Source organism: Juglans microcarpa x Juglans regia, chromosome 6S, assembly GCF_004785595.1.
Source record: "Juglans microcarpa x Juglans regia isolate MS1-56 chromosome 6S, Jm3101_v1.0, whole genome shotgun sequence".
Classification (NCBI taxonomy): domain Eukaryota; kingdom Viridiplantae; phylum Streptophyta; class Magnoliopsida; order Fagales; family Juglandaceae; genus Juglans; species Juglans microcarpa x Juglans regia.
In genome coordinates this window covers 6,900,796-6,916,381 of record NC_054605.1, presented here as the reverse complement: position 1 = coordinate 6,916,381, position 15,586 = coordinate 6,900,796, and the positions used below count along the sequence as shown (strand labels likewise).

Genomic DNA, 15,586 nt, shown 5'->3' with positions numbered 1-15,586 from the left:
AGTAACATAATGTTCGAACGCAATTTATTTTCGTCGAGTTCGAACGATCACATAGCGTTCAAACGTCATTTATCTCCATAGTGTTCGAACATAACTTATACCGTTCGAATGCAAAGCTACATTCATGCCGTTCGAACGAATTCATGTTTGTTCGAACATATTTTGTAATCGTTCAAACGCGTTACTACTGTTCGAACGTAAAATTGTTTCCGTTCGAACGATATTCTGGGACGAATTTCAACCATGACAAAAGAAATTCCCGTTCGAACATGTTCAAATGGTTTCCTTCAATTTCGTCCCAAAAGATATTTTTTGGGATGAAATGGTGATTTTCGTCCCAATATACCTTTTGGCACAGTGTTGTTGGCACGAGCTTGGGACGACGTTCCAAAACATTTTTTGGGACTAAATGGCTATCTTTTGGTATGAAAATTTTCGTCCCAAAAGACCCTTTCTGCTATAGTGAAAGCTCCAACTCCCTCCTTTAGTCTGAGTTTTTTTTTTTTTTTTTGAGGGAATGATTTATTATTTTTAGGATTCCCTAAATTATAATGGCGCTTCATCCGTGTTTTTATATTAATTAATAATTATTGCACAGGCTAATGATTTATACGGTGTTTTTATAGTAAAAGAGTAAGATGGTTTCATGAATAGTGTAAGAGTGTCTAAATAGTATAAACATTTGCCAAAAGTCTTATAAGATTGGTTTTATAATTTTAAGAAAGTGGTGAGGACCCATTATAAAAGTATATCCGGATGTGTGTTTTAGAGAAATTTGAGAGACGATATAATAAATACTATTATGAATTTTTATTTAAATTATAACTTAACACAGTTCAAGTTTGCTCAACCGCCTCCGGTGGCAGAATCAGGAATTTTTTCAGGAGCCAACTTTTCTATTGTGTCACACTTTTATATAAAATAAAATAAAAACTAAAAAAAATTATAAAAATAGATCTATATATAAAAATGATCTCAATAGTCAATAATTTACTATATATACATAGAAATAAAATTTTAAAAAACACAACTTAATATATATTTCAAATTTTTAACGATAATGTTTCATGGAATAATATTAATCTATTATTATTTTTGTAATAAAATATTTAGAATTTATTTTCTTCATAAAAATTATTAAGTGATCTTTTAGAAGATCATCTTTCATTCTAGTATGTAAGCTAGTTTATCAGGTTTCATGCAAAATCTAAATATTTTTGTATCACATTAAGCATATAATGTTATCATTGAGACCTTAAATAATTTTTTTTTTACTCAATGAAGTCTAGATGATAAAACCTCTCAACTATTTTTCATGTAAATCCTCAATTTTAAATGATTTTTCTTATATTTTCACTTTAGATTTCATTTTAAGAAGTCTAATATTATATAACAAAAAAACTTTGAGATCCATACTAATAAGTTTATTATTTTTTTCTAAACTTAGTTTTAATGTCATTTTCGTGAGGCCATATCCTTGAAAATAAATAATATAGACAAATTATACATAATTTTGAGACTATAGGAAAAACAAATTAGAGAAAGAAATTTCTAGATATATTGAAATTTTATAAAATTTTAGAAAACATATGAGGACTGTAAATTGGGGGGAGGGGGGGTGCATTTGTATATTTATAGAATTATAAATAAAATTTAGGGTATATTTTAATATTTTTTTAAATCTTGGGAGGCCGATGGCCCCCTAATCATGACGTAGGTTTGCCGTCGACCACCTCGGGATTGTTGCCATCACAAGTTGGCCAACTTAATCACTACGATTGTCCAATTTAGGCTACTCATGTTAGGCCAAAAACCATGTAGCCACAATGTAGCCCAACCCTTGGTTGCCAAGGTGGCCACCAGGCAAGGGCAGACCTACATTGATGCTGTAGCCCCCAAAAATTTTTAAAATGTTTTTTTAGTATATGATTTTTTAAAGATGTCTTAGTATAAAGATCATTTGCCCCTCAAAATATTTTCAAAAATCTCATTTATTACTTAATTGTCTAGGTTTCTTTTAGTTTTTCAACATTTTTCATACTTACACCTATTTTTTGTCAATAATAAAATTTTACATTCTCATTTTTTTTCACATTTCATAAGAGGTAAGAAAATATCTTGGTCACTTTTTATAAGCTATTTGGTAAATCTACAACCTCATTTTTCCTATTTATTTACACTTTTATTTTCAAGTTTTTCACTAGCTAATTTATTAATTTGGATTAGTTTTGTTAGTAAGTACATATATACTACCATCAAAATAACAATTAGGAGTGAAGACAAAGATAAAACCACATAACTATTTTTTATTGCTTGTTTTCTTAATTTTTATCGTTTGTTTCAACAAGTCTCACATAACTATTTCTATCTTAATTTTTATCGTTTACTTAAGTCTGGTAGACCTTAAGTGAGAGGTTCAGATTGGCGGCTTGAATAATTTAGTTGTCTTTAAATAACTACCTTATATGGTTAATGTTAAATGTTGGTGACACACTTTACTATCTTAAATATTTGTTACCGTTCACCGCTACATGCGATACACTTTACTAATCACCCCTACACCAAATCATATTTCCACCTCTGCCACCAGGCATATGCCATGGTGGTCAAAGTATTCTAGTCACCACGCCAGTCTAATTTTGGGCGTCTATGGTCATTCGTTATAGCAGCCCCGGTTATATATATATTCTAGTATTTAAATTTAACTTTGAAAATAATTTTTTGAGCTTACTAAAACTTGAGAAAGTTTAGGCCCGTTAGTATTTAGAGATGAATTGAAATGTGTTGAGATGAGTTGAATAAAATATTATTAGAATACTATTTTTTAATATTATTATTGTTTTAGGATTTGAAAAAATTGAATTGTTTATTATATTTTCTGTGAAAATTTAAAAAAATTGTAATAATAAAATAAGATGAATTAAGATAAATTAATGTGAGTTTCGAATATAAACAGAACTTAACATTAGAAATATTATAATATCATAAATATCTTTTATCAGCGATCCAACCATGGCCTTAATAAAAATAATAATAATAACAATCATTGTCCACGTGGGTTTTCTTGAAAGCTCTTCTTAAGCCTTCGTTCTCTGCTAGGGTTGGTTTCCAGATTCACGTAAGGCCGCATGGCAGCCACTGAAAATGTAGGTCGACGATTGTTTGTGGATCTCGTCTTGGTGGTGCCCCAGCTACTTACCGAGTTGTCTGTGTCACACCGAGTGCCGAAAAATAAGGATGGGGAACTATTTTTTCAGTTCTAAATGGAGGAAATATATCGTTTGGAAGAACCCTTTAGGTTCTCAATTGTTCTAAAATTTCTTCGAAATCATCCCTCTTTAGATGCCATTCGGGCTTTCATTCGTAATCGCTTGAGTCCTGATGGTACTCCGGTTGTTTCTACTATGAGGTGTTCTCGGAATGTTTTTATATGTATATCCTCGAAGGAAGATTGCATGAAGGCGTTGCCTCGTGAAGCTTGCGACATTGATGGGGTTCCATACCATCCATTCCATTGGACACCAAAACTTAAGTAAGAAGAAGAACCATCGATTGTTCCGGTCTGGATCGTCTTGCCAGGTTTGCCTCCAAACTATTACCATGAATCTTTTCTAAAAATTCTTACAGCTCCGATAGGTAGATTTACCAGGTGTGATACCCCCACTTGTTGTGCGACTCGCACCGATGGTGCCCGTATCTGTGTGGAGATGGATGCTGTCAAGGAGCCTCTATCTCATTTTTGGATTGGGAGTCCTAGGATGGGTTCTAGCCGTAAGAAAGAAAGTGTACACGAAACTCTGCCCGCATTCTATTCTAAATGCAAAATTCAGGGGCATAATGTGCGGACTTGTCGGACTGGAAAAAAGATGTTTGAAAACAAAGTATGGGTTTGGCAACAAAAGCTTGTTGCTGCAGAACAGAAAGATACAACATTTCCTTCTGTTACTGCGGAAAAAGAGGTTGTAGAGAATATAGACCCTGAGGCAAATCTGGTAAAAGGGGAATCCTCGTCACCTTTGTTGATTGAAGAGTTGGAAGCAGATAAAGAACATGGTGAGGCTCCTATTACTGAGTGTTCTGTTAAGGAGAGGAAGAATAAGGTTCCACCAGAGAAGAATGAAGTGATACAACATACTTCTCCCTTGTCGAGGGAGGTGGAGGTGGACATAGACAGGCTAGAGGTTGAAGAGATTCTTATAAATGATAAGCACACAGAGCAGAGGGATGATGATCAATTATAGGAGGATGCTTTCTTTTTGGAAGAAGGGTCAATGTCGGATCCAAACTTGATTTACATGCTGAAGTTTTTTCGCAGGACAAAGAATACCATACGGAAATAGAGGGTGAAGCCGGAAACGAAAATATCATAAAAAGCATTTTTGAGAAAGTCAGGAGTTCCAATCGGGTGCTCACTCAAGCCAAAAAATTCTCTCTATGACAGGTCCCATATTTTTTTGGAACATTAGGGGGATTAGACCTTCTAAGGGATGCTTAAGGAATTTGCTCAAAAAGTTCAAACCGAAGATGGAAGTGTTGATGGAACCATTCCAGAATCTCGATAAAGCTCAAAGGTATATGCGGGTTCTTCATTTTGATAATGTAATAACCAATGAGGAAGTTGGTGTGAAAATTTGGGTCTTTTGGATGAATGATATGGACGTGCAGGTTGTCCGAATGGGATCACAGTTTTTGTCGTTACGTATAGCAGAGGGAACTTCTCATTTTTTGGGTAACTTTATCTACACTAAGTGTAATATGATTGAAAGGCAGATTTTATGGGAGGAGCTGAGGTTGAGTAGTATGGGTGCGGATCCTAGTTTGTTTGCTAGAGATTTCAATATTATTCGCTCGGATTTGGAAATGAGGGGTGGTAGACCAAGGCCAAGAGCTGCTATGGACGATTTGAACCTATGGATTCACCAAGGTGGGTTGATTGACATGAATTCACAAGGAAGAAAGTTCTCTTAGTGCAATGGTCAGCGTGGATTATCTAGAGCTTGGGCTAAACTGGATCAAGTGCTCCTTGATGCTAAATTACTGTCTACTTTTCCTAATGTGACTTGTTCGTATTTGCCTAGGACGACTTCAAATCATTGTCCCATGCTCATGGAGTTCCTTAAGGGTCCTTATTCCTATGGCCCTTCTCTATTTCGGTTTCAGCAAATGTGGACTGAACACCCAGATTTTATGGATTTTGTCCAGTATGTGTGGTCTGAACCAGCAGTAGGTACGGGGCTTGTTAAACTTGCTAGTAAGCTTGAAAAGGTTAAGGTGGCTCTTTGTGAATGGAACAAGAGGGCTTTTGGGAGGACCAATGCTCAGATTGCTATTCTTGAAGAGAAGGTCGAGGGTCTTGAATGTCGTCTGCAAAGAGAATGGGATGCAGATGCCGAAAGGGAGCTTGTGTTGGCCTTTGCTGAGTTGTCTTCTTGGAGGCGTAAGGAAGATACCAGATTGGCTCAAATGGAAAAAATCAGGTGGAAGATGGAAGGCGATCGTAACTCTAAATTCTTCCGTGTCTGTTTAGCCAATAAAAGGCGTAAAAGAATTCCAGAGAGAGAACTCTGGACGGGATTGAGTTTAATTCACCAGAAGCAATTCATCATGGTGCCATCCATTATTTTTCTGGTTTTCTCCAAAATACAAATCAGTCAAGAGAACTTCAGGATTTATCTTATTTAATCTCACAGGTTATTGAAGAAGAGGATTGTGTCCGTCTTTGTTGCACCCCTTCCTTGGATGAAGTCAAAGAGGCTCTCTCTTCTATTCCTATAAACAGTTCTCCATGGCCAGATGGTTTTGGTGCGAGTTTTTTTAAGAGCTGCTGGGAGGTGGTTAAGATGCATGTCTTGGTAGCTATCTCGGAATTTTTTCTCTCTAAAAATTTTTCGAGGTTTTATTCAGCTTCTTTCATTATGCTTATTCTGAAAATAGATGTGCCTTCGGGATTTGATAAATTTAGGCCGCTAAATATTTATTCGGTCTTCTATAAAATTTGTTCCAAAATTATTGTGAATCGTTTGACAGGTCTTCTTCCCAAATTGATATCTCTTGAGCAATGAGCTTTTATCCCTAGGAGTAGCATATTTGAGAATATTAGTCTTACTCAGGAAATGGTTCATTCCTTGAATAAGATGTCCCATGGTGGCAATATCATGATTAAAGTTGACATGGCCAAAGCATATGATCGGGTGGATTGGAATTTTTTGTTGGAGGTCCTCCATTGTTTTGGCTTCTCTCCTCCTTGTGAATTAATTCATGCTTGCATTTTGAATATTTGGTATTCTGTGATGCTAAATGGAATGACGAAAGGTTTTTTTCAAGGTGGTCATGGGTTATGCCAGGGGATCCCCTCTTGCCTTATCTTTTTATTATTCTTCAGGAGGTACTTTCTAGACTTTTGAAACATAGTGTGGCAACGAACAAGATTGGGCAATCCTCCCAAGCTCGAGGTACTCCTCAGATTTCTCATCTTATGTACGCCGATGACATTGTGATTTTTCTGAATAGTAGTAAGAAGTCTGTTACAGAACTTTTATTGATGTTTGAAAAGTATGAAGTTTGGTCAGGCCAAATGATTAATAAAGAAAAGACTGTCATATTTTTTCTCCAAAAATTGATTTTGTCTGTAAGGGAGCTCTCAAAAGGTTGACAGGGTTCTTGGAAGGTTATTTTCCCTTTAAATATCTAGGGTTTCTGATTTTCTTGGGGTGTCTCAAACATGTGCATTTGGAGGAGATGGTTAATAAAGTATGGTACAAAATCAGCAGTTGGAAAATGAAGACCCTCGCCTTGGGTGGCCATCTAATACTTCTTTGGCATGTTCTTTCTAGCATGGCTTTACATCTGTTTCTGTTTTGCAGGTTCCCCAATCTATTATTAAAGCTTTAAACCGTATGATGAACACATTTTTTTGGGGTGAGGTGAATGGTAAAGGAAAAAAAAAAAAAAAGTGGGTGGCATGGGACATTATTTGTAAGCCAGTAGAGGAAGGTGGCCTGGGCTTGCTCAACTTGGATGATATGCAAAAAGCCTTGCACATGCGGTTTGCATGGAACTTAATTCAAGGTAAGTTCTTATGGGCTAATTTCTTTAAGGGAAAATATGTGGGTTCTTCCTCTTGGTTTCTCATTGACATGAAAAAAGAAACGAGGTTTTGGAAAATGATCGTTAAAAGTATTCCTGGTGTCCTTAATAATTCAAAGTGGTGAGTTAGAGATGTGAACATTTTATTTTGGTATGATAAATGGAGGGATAGGGGTCCATTAATTGATGATTTCTAACTTGTGGGTAACCCGCTGATTAAAGTTAATGATTACAAGCTGTCTAATATTTGGGATGTGGAGCTGTTGACCATGTTAGTGGGATAGGATAATGTGGATGACAATATTGAGGCTTTGCCCAATTGTAAGGGGGTCTGATGTGTTAATTTGGACTAAGCACGAGAGTAGAAGTTTTTCTACTAAATCAACTTGGGATTGCATTCGCATACGGGGTTCAAGTATGGAATGGCATCCTTGGATATGGCATAAGTTGCTTCTTCTTACAATTTCGGTTTCTGTGTGGAAAGCATGGAATATAGCTTTGAGTGTTGATGATCATCTTCGACGTATTGGGATCCTGATAGTTTCTCGTTGTGATTGTTGTGATGAAGGCAAGTACAAAGACCAAAATCATGTATTGTTTGGAGGAGATTTTGTAGCTAAGATATGGCGTTATTGTGGCGCTATCTTTGGTCTTCCACTTGGTTGTACTTGGATGGAGATGGTGACAGACTAGTTTCGATGTGCATCATCCTACTCTCAAGCGGGGCTCTTTGTGGGGCTTCTTCCTTCTATTATTACTTGGCACCTTTGGTGCAGAAGATGCACTGACCGTATGGAGGGTCGCATTCAGTCTATCAGTTTGGTTTGGCGTACTATTAAGCGTTGGATGGGTTCAGCAAGTCAATACATGAATAAGGTTACTAAATGTTCTATGCACAATTTGCATATTTTACAAACTTTGCAAATTCCGGCTTTGGTTTCCGCTAGGTAGTATTTAAAGCTTGTGGCTTGGCAAAAGCCCGCTCAATGGTGGTTTAAGTTGAATATAGATGACAATAGTCTTAGCAACCCAGGCTTTTCAGGGGTGGGTGGTATTATTAGAAATGATCGAGGACATTTGGTTCACGCCTTTAATTCTCATATTGGTTTCGGTTTAAATAATAGAGTTGAGTTGTTAGCTCTTATTCAGGGTCTCAAAGCTTGTAAATATCTGGAGATTAATTTTGTGAAAATTGAATTAGATTTTCAAGTAGTGATCTCGTGGTGGAATAGGCGGAGATGTGGCATGTAGTACTTGGAGGATTTTTGGAAGGATATTATTGCCCTTACGGATTCTATGGTTTGCGTAGTTCGGCACGTTTATAGGGAGAGAAACAAAGTTGCTGACTAGTTAGCTCGGAGTGGTGTGGTTGGTCTTAACACAGAATGGAATATTATCAGAGATATACCTAGGATTCTTCGAGGATTAATTCTCTTGGATATACTGAGTTTTCCATCTTTGTGTTGTTATTAGCCATGTGACGTTTGGTTGTTGTGTTGGTTTGGTAAGATTTTACTTTTTGTTTTGTTGTGTTAACATCTTTTTTGTAGGTGTGGTTTTGTGCTCGTATTTTTGTTCGTCTTGATTCGTTATTTTTTTTTTTTTTGGTCAGAGGCTTCTAGGCCCTTTTTTTTTTTTTTTGATAAAAAGGATCTCATTCCATTCATTTAAGAGGACATACAACTTTGACTTCAAACAACAAGTCAATTACAAACGTTAGTAGAATCTCAGTACACTATTGTGATTGACATAGTCTAGTCCAGACGGCTTATCTCTAAAGACCGAAGTCTAAGAGATAGCACAACTCTGTTCCCAACAGAGTTCACAGTAACCAAACATAAAACTCCATACCCAACTAGGTTGAGTATGGAGAAACCAAACCCCAACATCACCGACTAAGCGGAGGGGGGACAACACCCTTTGGACCTAAGTCTGAAGGGACAAATGCTTTTGGGTTTTTTTGTTTTCTTGAAAATAAAGACAATGCATAAATAAATTACATAGAGAAAACACTGTAAAAAGGAAAAAACAATGCACAAAAAACGCTTCGGAAGGGAAAACCGACGGTCGGTCGTGGGAGATCCAGAGTCGCCGGTTCGGGAGCTGCCGTGTGTTGCAACCGCATAGAGCTCCTTGGTGGCGCGTGAGGGCCACGCGCCGACGAGCTTCGGAATTTTCGTCCCGCTCGTGCAGGCTACGCTCCACTCCGGTTGGGGCCGTGTTCGGTGGACGTGTAGATCGGCGGCTGGGCAACCTCCTGGTGGGGCGCGTGTTGGCTATAAGGATCCCGAAGACCACGAAAGGCGATTCTACCTTTATTTGGCCTGAAAAATGAAAAAGAAAAAAATAAAATACAAAGAAAAATCAGAGAAGTAGAGGGAAAGAGTGAAGGGGGAAGGAGCCGAAGCTCCCACCCCCTCTAGCCGGTCTGAATGAGTTGAATTTAGAGAAAAAGTTGCGGTCTGAATTTGAATTTAGAGAGAAAGAATATGATCAAGAAAGATTTTTTCGCTTCTAGGCCCTTTTGACATTTGGTTTCAGAACTTTTTTACTTACGTTGTAATTTTAGGTATCGTAATTATAATTTTTCTCCATTATAAATAAAAGTATATAAATAAAAATGAAGACGGGATCACTTTTAAATAAGAGCAGAACGGATTTCAATACTAGGCCAGAGAAATGGGCCCAGCTGTCCAACGCCGATCATATCGATTTAGAGAGAGATATCATCATCCATTTAATACTCGAATCAATGGGAGGGAGACTGAAGAGCCCAAAGAAGACAAAAAGGGGATGGGGTTACAGCTGATGTTGCTCGCTGCCGGCATCCATCCATCCTTTCGTCCTCGTCTTTTAACTTCCATGTGCTCTGTTCATATGCCTTTGCTCTTGCACATGGCTTATCTCAGTACCCCCAACTCATCAATAATTAGCTTTCCCATTCTCACTCACTCTCAGATCTTTACACGTCATCTCTCCATGTTTTCCTGTAGTTGATATCCTCTCCACGTGTACTTTCTTCTGTTTATTTGATTATCCATATTGTTCTCTTTTCCCTCCAAACTCTATTCATCGAGTTGTGAGTTTGCAGAGTTGTCTATTTTTGGGACTATGCATAACTAACTTCCCATGTTACTTCTCACATCACTCAACTGCACAGGCCTTTTCTGTTCCAACTTCACCCTTCTAAATTTCTCTATTTTCTTGGAGTTTTTTTTTGTTTTCTTTTGTACAGTGGTACCAATTAATAAGATATAAATTAATTATTTTTGTTTATATTAATAACCGAAAACAATGAAATTCCAGAACTTGCAAATCCCATGCTCAACTTGCCAATCAACTCAAAACATGAAATTTGAAGTATCGTTTAATTATATAGATGAGATGATATAAGAATTAAAAATTAAATAAAATATTTTTATAATATTATTTTTATTTTAAGATTTAAAAATTTTGAATTATTTATCACATTTTGTGTGAAAGTTTAAAAAAATTATAATGATTAGATGAAATAATTTATATAACCAAACGAAGTTTAAATTACTTCAAAATATATTTGCATCAAAAGAAATGAAATATGTTTATATAAGTATTTCAATTTTTTTTATGGTTATGGATTTTAAATTAATAGAAAGACATAAAATTAATTATTTAAATTATATATTAACATATATTTTTTATTTCATTAAATACGGATCTTGTGAAGTTTCAAGAAGTAAAGTCTAATGCATTTACAATGCAAATGAAGAGAGAATCGGTTTTGATTGGTTCATTTTGTGTAAATTTTATCAAGCCCCAAATCTCAAGTGCATAATCTAATGGATACAATGGGAAAACGACTCCAACAAAGATCGTAAAGTATAGTGTACCAATGGATTAGACAGACATGCAGTACAATCTTCTGTTGGCCGTATCCCTCTAAGAGCTCTATTTATAGCCACCTATTGGCACTGATCTGAATTATGCCCCAACTACCTAGGCAACTTGAACCACCTCTCTCTCTCTCTCTCTCTCTCTCTCTCTCTCTCTCTCTCTCTCTGCCTGATATTCTTGGCAATGGCTAAGCTTCTCTGCATTCTGGTTATAGCGCTTCTTGGCGTTTCCATGGTTGCAACTTAGGTAACTTTCCCTGTTGGTCACCCTCCATGTCAATGATTTCACAATTCATTCATTATCTACTTGTAATTTTTGTACCATTTTTTTTTTTTTTTTGTTTTTTGTAGGCCATGGGAAAAGAAGCCCAGTACCACTGGGATGGTGTTATAAGTTTTTTTTTTTTTTTTTTTGGGAAAAAAAGTACTTTGTTTTATGATGTTTTGAGAAAATGTATGTTATTTTCAGGGGCAATATGGACCTGGGAGTCTTAAGAGTTCTCGTAAGTGATCATCCACAAAACATTATTCACTTATTTTACTTTAAAGTTCTTACAAATTATTATGTAAATGTATCATTCACATATATATATGCGTTGTCATATATCATCATATTTTCTTCACCAATAGATGAACACGTCATGTGAATGCTACTGTTATTTAGGTTAGGTTTGGATACCAGAAAACATCTCATCTCATCTCATCTGATTATTACAACTTTTTAAAACTCCTATACAAAATGTAATAAACAATTTAACTTTTTTAAATTCTAAAATAATAATAATATTTTAATGATGTTTATTATTTTCTAAGAATATGAATACCACATGAGCTTCTAATACCACATATCTATCTCTCTTTGTGTTAAACATGAATTCAATTCAGTCAACAATTAGAGAGAATATAATTTAAATTGTGTTATATCTATTATAGAAAGAAAAAAAGATGGTTTAACATTGTTTCCGAATAATTGATGATATGAAAAACTGACATGTTTATTATAACGTTGCAAATGAAACAACCAGAATGCCCATCACAATGCTCAAGAAGATGTAGTCAGACGCAGTACCACAAACCATGCATGTTCTTCTGCCAAAAATGCTGTGCCAAGTGCCTCTGCGTCCCTCCTGGCTATTACGGCAACAAAGCCGTCTGCCCTTGCTACAACAACTGGAAGACCAAGCGTGGAGGACCCAAATGCCCTTAATTAAATCAACACTTACGTCTTAATTGTATTCGTGTCATCAACTTAATGACCAGTTTTTTATTCTTATTTATTTCGGTGCTCCACGGGCCCAGCTCTAAACCCCGTTTGAGAGCACTACTGTAACCATTTTCAGTCATTCTCATTGTCATCATGTATGCCAGAGTACTATCTTATGAAGAATAAATTCTGCATTAGTTTCTTCGATTACAATACACATTTATTTTTAGTTTCTCAAGATAAACTCATTAAGATGCATGTGTTTGAATGTAAATAAATTGATAAATGTATTTAAATATATGAAGTAGGTTGAGAAGGATTTAATTTTTTTTATAAAAAGATGAAAAAGCAGGAGATGAATTGAAATGAGTTCGTGTTTCAAACATAACATATAAACCTCACTTAGGTGATGCGTTTTGCCAAAGCGTATTTTTCACCTACTTAGACTACTGCTAGGTGTTAGTTGGAAGGCAGCTTACATCTTGTTCGGCGCAAGATCATCAATTATTTTATTTACAGTATATTCTAGAATATATATATATATATATACACACAGATATATATATATATATATATATATCTATATAGTGTTTGTGTTATGAACCTTGAAACTGGGTAACGTAAATTTTCTAAACTGTGTAAAGATTGGATAGTAATAGAGGAAATACTCATAAACTTTCATTTATTGAGATTGTTAGATAGGGTATTCGAGGTCCCTCAGTCCTCTAGGAAGAAGAATATGGACACTTGAGATTTTTCCAGAATAATCCCCCAAAACAACTCCCTTCAATACATGTGCTAAAATGCCATAAGGCCCTGGGCCAAAAAAAGGAAAGGCCGAATGTCAGTTATGGAAAAGCCACTAAACAAAGAAGACTAAATATCACTAACGGCCCAAGGAATACTATTCCGGCCCATCTACTAACAAAGACTAAACACTAATGGACTACATAATAGGGGCCCATCCGCTTGGCCCATTACCGAAGTAATTCTCCAGCCCCACTATTTGACTTAGTTTGAACCTAATTAGCGGGTTCATTACGTCCCGGAACCTTATCCTCAAAGTTTAGATCAACGATTATTCTCCTAACTCACCAAAGAGCATGAAACAAACACTGCCCCAGCAACAACCAATGGCCCAGAGTAGGATAGCAAGACCAGCAAAAAGTGCACATATTGTCTCCTAGAAAGGGCCTTCATGACCAATAAGGTCTTGAAACAAACAGTGTCATTCCTTCAAGAGCATGTAAGGGCCTTTGCAAATGGCAACGAGTGAGATTAAGGGCAAATCAATGATGAAACAAAGAGCTCCAGCTATAACTGCAGCAGGAAGGTAAAGCAATCTATTATCATAATAGTCCACATTTGGAGCCCCTTTTGTCGAAGGTCATCCAGATATGAGAAGTAGGAATGGTAACAGACGTCCCCAAAATCTGTGACAGTAGTGTAATTGTAACCAGAATTTTCAGCTGGAGCTGCAGCACCAATTGTCATTGTAGCCTATGAATAGATTCTAAACTGAGCAAATTTCTAATGGCATCATCTTGAGGATTACAGAAAATAGTAGCGAGGTCATTGTATTCTTTCTCCTTACTATAGTAAAAATTTATGTAACTCCCATACATTTTCGGAGGCCTTGGACATTCTATACCGAAATTAGAATCTGTTTTAGAGCATGGACTCCATTTTCTCAGAAGTGGTAATCCAAATAAAATGAATCAGATTATCAAGGAAACAAGACATGCTTTAATATTGTGTAAATGATTTATACGCCAATAAGATATATAAAGAGTACTAAGCTGATCAAATAGTGCTCCTAGCAAACCTCTCATAACTCCAATAATTGACATTGGAAACAGCTCCCAAAAGGATAATCATGTTGGCCATCTGATGTGTCCCATATTCTAACTACATGATTATCAATGGTAATCAGCTTTGGTTGTACAGAATTTAGAGTACAATGACATTTAATATCCAATATTGGGTTCCGATACATGTGATGCTTCACTCGACTTGGATAAGATGAACGCAAAGCATCACTCAACACCTTTCTTGTGCTGCTTTCTATGGCCAATTGGAATCCTTGTAAGTATATTACAATGAGGAAGATCAATGCTATAGCAAGCAAGTTTGTCACATTTAGAAGATTCTAGAGGTAGTGGGAAGCTATAGCATAGAAGTTGACTAGAGGTAAATTCAAGCCTATGGACTAGGCAATTAATGTTGCTATCGATTCTAACTTTTGAAATGGAAGAGCTTGAGTAGGTCAAAACATAACATTTGAACTTACTGGGTAGGCGCTTTATGACGCCCCCAAATTTCACTTGGGATTGGACAGACATTTGAAGCGTCGAGACATGTGACACAGGTTACCTGCCCCAGTTCAGGACGTATATGATGCAATGTTCTTAACATGCATCTAGCATTATGTAATATTCGTAGTAGATAATTTTTTTCTTTAACAATACTATGCACCAAACTGACATACTAAACAACTGAGATTACAACGCTAGTCTAAAATGGTTATGATCAAAAGAGTACTGGAGATTTAACTCCATCAGTACAAGTAGTAATTTAAGTTAACTACTATACTATCATCGATGTCGCACCGTCGCTTAGTCTACTGTTTCCAGTTGGTCGATTCCCGGCTCTCCTTTAGATCCTGTAACAAGATCTATCATTCCCGCCGGGTGGGGGGGGATGGTAGTTGGGACTACCACAGTGAGATTTGTTTACAAATCTTAGGAAGTTAATGAGAAACCTCCACACAGGTTAATGATGCATGCATGACAGTAAAAGCATAAATGAATAATCAAAGTCATAAATAATCAAAGCACAACTTGACATATAATATGACATAATTTAAACTGAAATGTGAATTGAACTTAACTTACTTAAACTGAGACTTGAATTGCCATGAACTTGATTTGAAACTTTACTTAACATGATCTTGGACTTGAACTGAAACTTAACTTTACACTTGAATTGAAACTTACCTTTACATGAATTTGAACTAACTTCTTTACTTAACATGAACTTGAACTTGAACATGACATGAACTTGATTTGAGACTTGACTTCTCATGGAGTTAACACGAAGCTATTCTTGTCTCATGTGGTTACCACAATTTACTAAAAACCATAAACTAAACAAGAACTTAATTGCACGATGACGTACATAAACTTGAAATCTTGTTTTTTAACTGATTAAACTTAGCTTCTTGGGTGATACATGGGTCCCCTAGAGCCATGTGTCCCTGCCGATTACCACATCACAACACAGGTATCTGCACCAGCTGTGAGTGTGTTGTATGTGCCACACTTACTGTGGACCCTATACTTCGTGTGCCACACTCACTATAGACCCCACGAGAACTGAAACGTGGCTCCATTGGAGTTAGTGTCTTGTACGCTCTAGTGACCAG

At 36.3% G+C, this 15,586-nt stretch overlaps 1 long non-coding RNA gene across 1 annotated transcript; it reads left to right on the top strand.

The window, feature by feature from the left end:
* Nucleotides 1-1,181: 1,181 nt before the first annotated feature.
* LOC121237951 lies at nucleotides 1,182-11,934 on the top strand. Its single transcript, XR_005935018.1, has 3 exons — nucleotides 1,182-1,219; nucleotides 7,147-7,153; nucleotides 11,589-11,934. It is a non-coding gene; the product is annotated as an uncharacterized LOC121237951 (long non-coding RNA).
* Nucleotides 11,935-15,586: the final 3,652 nt, after the last annotated feature.